General features: G+C 47.8%; 1 protein-coding gene and 1 pseudogene across 1 annotated transcript in view; both read right to left on the bottom strand.

Moving 5' to 3' along the window:
- Nucleotides 1-5,000, bottom strand: part of LOC147709853 (uncharacterized) — a 304,085-nt gene that overhangs the window by 23,729 nt on the left and 275,356 nt on the right. The gene's annotated exons all lie outside the window — the stretch shown is intronic.
- The window catches only part of LOC147709857 (28S ribosomal RNA), a 1,762-nt pseudogene continuing 306 nt past the window's right edge, over nt 3,545-5,000 (bottom strand).

Below are 5,000 nucleotides of genomic sequence, written 5' to 3'. Positions count from 1 at the left end.
AGAGAAAGGGATGAATGGAGAGGGCAAGAACACTGGAGAAAATACAGAGAACCCCCACACTGGGACGGGTGGAATGAACTACCACTAACCAATATGTATAGTGGTTTAGAGTGTGTCGACTGACCACCACAGCCAGAAGAACAGACACCTAAAACCCTAGACACCCCACAAATCCCAGACAATACCATAATCCCTGAACATTCACTTATCCACACTAATCCACAAATAGAAAATGCATTTAAAGATAATCCTCCAGCCCTGAGCGTGATCTCCTGGAACATCGCGGGATTGCGACCAAAGCTGGAGGATGGGACCATCATGCACCACGTACATAGACAACAAATACTCTGCCTGCTGGAGACATGGTCACAATCAGAACTTCATTTACAGGGGTACAGGACGTTCTTTTCCCCTGCGCTGGTGGGGAAAAAGGGTAGACCAAAGGGAGGACTAAACATATATATAGCCAATACCATTCAGAATATCAAAATAAGTGTCATCGAACTGGATTCTAATTTCCAGATCATTGGTCTTGCTCTACCCAAAAATGAGTTTATAGTCCTCATTAACTTCTATAATAACCTTGCGGAAACTCAGCTCCAGAGAGTTCTGGCCCACCTTCATGAAAAACTATCTACCCTTAGACAGAAACAGGGAGCAAGGGGTGGATCATCCATAATATGGGCAGGAGATTTTAATCTACATCAATGTACGCAACCAGAAAAAAAATGTCCCAGTATGGCCACAGAGGAAGGTCTTTTTCTAACCCACTTTTTTCATAACAACACGGGAGGAATAATGAACGATCTCCTATCAGATCTTGACCTCCAAATAGCAAACACACCGGATCCCAGAACTAGCTTACTAGAATCAACCTATATAGGAAGAGGGATTAGTACCACGGTTGATTACATTATAATATCAGCTAGTCTACAACCCAGAGTAAACAGCTTTGAAGTCATACCCAACAGCCAAAGTGACCATGCTATTCTCAAAATGGAACTGTATATAAATCATCAACAGTCTCTCCCTACGGCGATAGCTAGTGCACTGACCAAAGAAAATATAAACCTGGGCCAATTGAACGGGTACTCAATAAAATGGGGGAAGATAAACCCAGAGGAAATCACTAAAGACTTGATAAAATCAGCATACCCCCAAATTAAGAAATGCTTAGACATACTCACAGAAGATGAGGAACTTCTTAATAGCTTCGCACAAATCATGGAAAAAATACAGTCCTTACTTACAGCAAAACATAAAGCTGGACCACGCCGGCCGAAGGGATGGTTCAATCAAGAATGTACTCAGGCCCACTCAAAGCTCAAACTAGCACTAAACAAAGATGAAAGAGACCCCCATATTATATCCGCCTTAAGAAAGGAATATCATATAATCAGGAAAAAGAGAAAAGCGGACTTAAAGCAAGCCCTATGGGATGAACTTCACGCCAGTGCACAGGAGAAAAACAGCCAGGCCTTCTGGAGAGTAATAAGAACCCCATTCTTGGTGGATGATTCGACTCCAAAAATTGAAGTGGCGATAGATGAGTCAGAATGGGTATCACACTTCTCAAAAATCTTTCAAAAACCATTCTTTGAACAAGAAAATGACCACGAGAACCTAAAAGCTCCGCCTTACCCCATTCAAATAGACTTTGACATCCCCGAGATCCTTCTGGCCCTAAAAACAAGCAAAAATGGAAAAGCACCAGGCCCGGATGGAGTCCCGGTTGATTTTTTCAAACATAAACCAGACCTTTGGGCCCCGATTATTACTAGGGTGTGCACGGCAGCGGCAAAGAAAGGAATCCTGGAGTCTTGGACAAGGTCCATCATGGTACCAATATTTAAGAAGGGAAACCGCCAGGACCCTGCTTGCTACCGCCCAATATCCCTGTTGGACTCACTGGGCAAGCTGGCAGGTAGGGTGATCCTGGAGCGATTGCAGGACTGGGTGGAGGAGAGAGGCATACTGTCTGACCTACAATTTGGCTTCAGAGAAGGCTTTGGAACTGTGGAGCAAGCCCTAAACCTCTCTCTAATTATTGGGAAATATATACACGCCAAGAAAGATAAATTATATATGATCTACGTGGACTTGTACGCGGCATTTGACTGTGTTTCTCATACCAAATTGTGGTCCCTCCTAGCCCAAATGGGGGTAGATCCGCCACTCCTGAACTTTTTAAGGGAAATGTACTCAAAGCCCTCTGCCAGAGTCCGTTTTGGTACAAAAGGAGAGTTGACAGCGTCTTTTAGAGTGGAGCGCGGGGTCAGACAAGGATGTGTCCTGGCACCTTTCCTCTTCTCCCTCTATACTAACAACCTGGATGTTGAGCTCCTGAGAGGTGCCCGGGACCTCCCACAGGCAGAACATCGCCCGATCCCCGCTCTGCTCTATGCGGACGACGCTGTCCTCCTGGCACGGACTCCCCATGAACTTCAGAATACTCTTAATAGGTACTCCCAGTACATGGGTACCCTAGACCTTCACATAAATGTGAAAAAGACTTTTGTGATGTCGGCAGGTACAGGGAGAAAACATCTGAAAAACATCACCCTTAATAACCAAAAAATAGACTCCGCAAATGAATATTGCTACCTGGGAATCACAATAGATAATAAACTGTCCTGGAAAAAGGCTGTGGAAGCGAGGAGACACTGCTTTAAAAGAGCGCTAGCAGCATTGGTGACATTCACACAAAAACTGGGAAAACGACCGCCTGAGGAATTGTTAACGATATATAAGGCCAAATGCCAATCGACAGCCCTATATGGAGCAGGCTTATGGGGTCACACGGATGTAACCTCCCTGCAAATAGCAGAAAATAACTTTCTAAGGTTCTTGTTGATGGCCCCAAAGCGATCCTCAACCTATGCCTGCCACGTTGAATTAGGTGTTCCATACATTGAGGACCTTGCAAAAATACAACCGCTACTCTTATGGCGCCGTATCTGGACCTCGGAGAAAAATGATCTCACCAAGATGATAGTGGCGGACGCTATGACATTGGACCATGCCTTAAAAATTAAGTGGTTAGCCTATATCAGAAACTTTTTCATTGACCTTGGGGCAGAGCAATACTATCTGAATCCTGAAAAAATCACTGAACTCACAAAGAAACAACTAAAAGAACTAGCCCTGGGACATTTGGAAAACCTGAGATTGCAATCGGAAGCAGGCAAACCGTCTGTTCAACACGCCGTAATGGTCCAATCTACACTCTTAATTCAGCCCTATCTAAGGCTTAATCTTGGCCTGTTTGATCGCTACCTTCTGACAAGGTTCAGATTAAATGTATTTCATAGACTGGTGGCCTTTCCAACAGCAAACGTTTGGGATCCGAATCCACCCCTATGCCCCTGTGACGAGAAGTCAACACAGACAACTTTACATACTGTCTTGTTTTGCAAGTTTTACCATGAACATCGTAAAGTTTGGCTATTGACCTTACTAAAATCTTGGGGTCTCAGGCAATGTCGCCCTGCCATGCTGTGTTTGCAGCTCTTGGATACTGAACTTGCTTGTTACCATGTTCTTAACTTTTTGAAGTGTATACATAGACACAGAAAAAAATCTTTAAAGGTAATTCCCTTAAACAAATTAATGCTTTTATAACTCAGATGTGGAATTTACTTGTTATATATGTAATCACTTTGTACCTTTTGATATGACTGTTTTATTGTATATTATTACTGCTTTTATGGATTTCAAACTTGAAACTCCGAATAAAGATTATTATTATTATTATTATTACTACCACCAAGATCTGCACCTGCGTCAGCTCCACCCGGGGCCTCGTCCCGGGCTTCTGTGCTCACCACAGCAGCCCTCCTACTCATTGCAGCTTAGCCGTCGTGGCTTTCAGCACCGACGACGGCTGGGTATAGGCCCGACGCTCCAGTGCCATCCATTTTCAGGGCTAGTTGATTCGGCAGGTGAGTTGTTACGCACTCCTTAGCGGATTACTACTTCCATGGCCACCGTCCTGCTGTCTATATCAACCAACACCTTTTCTGGGGTCTGATGAGCGTTGGCTTCGGGCACCTTAACCCGGCGCTCGGTTCATCCCGCAGCGCCAGTTCTGCTTACCAAAAGTGGCCCACTAGGCACTCGCATTCCATGCCCGGCTCCACACCAGCGAGCCGGGCTTCTTACCCATTTAAAGTTTGAGAATAGATTGAGATCGTTTCGGCCCCAAGACCTCTAATCATTCGCTTTACCAGATAAAACTGGGGACTCCGAGCACCAGCTATCCTGAGGGAAACTTTGGATGGAACCAGCTACCAGATGGTTCGATTAGTCTTTCACCCCTATACCCAGGTCGGACGACCGATTTGCACGTCAGGACCGCTACGGACCTCCACCAGAGTTTCCTCTGGCTTCGCCCTGCCCTGGCATAGTTCACCATCCTTCAGGTCCTATCACGCATGCTCATACTCTACCTCCCTGACAGAGCAGGCGAGACAGGCCGGTGGTGAGCCCGCCGCTGAAAGCGCGGCGGGATCCCACCTCAGCTGGCGCGCGCCGGCCCTCACCTTCATTGCGCCACAGCGTTTTGCTCGGCCCTCCGACTCGTGCACGTGTTAGACTCCTTGGTCCGTGTTTCAAGACGGGTCGGTGGGTAACCGACATCGCCGCAGACCCCTGGTGCCCGGTGTGGGCCTCTCAGCCCGGCGGCGTGACACGGTCATGGCGCACTGAGAACAGTCCGCCCCAGTCAACAGTCGCGCCGGGAGCCCCGTCCCCCCTTCAACCGGCCCAGTGCGCCCCGAGGGGCGGCCGGGGACGGGTGCCCGGGGGAGGTCACAGAGGCAGTCAAATCTCCCTTGACCCCGTGGACACAGAAAAGCTGCTGCCAGGGGGGCTGTAACATCCTCTGCCGGAGCGGAGGGCCACCTGCCACCCCGAAGCCGTGGAGTAAATGCGCCCTACAGGGTCCGGGTAGGGCCCAGGCCCCAGTCCCACGGAGGGGATCCGGAACTCCCGGGCCACCA

The sequence above is a fragment of the Lissotriton vulgaris genome, chromosome 6 (assembly GCF_964263255.1).
Source record: "Lissotriton vulgaris chromosome 6, aLisVul1.2, whole genome shotgun sequence".
NCBI lineage: Eukaryota > Metazoa > Chordata > Amphibia > Caudata > Salamandridae > Lissotriton > Lissotriton vulgaris.
Note: the sequence above shows the minus strand (reverse complement) of the source record. Positions and strands in the feature narration are given on the sequence as shown.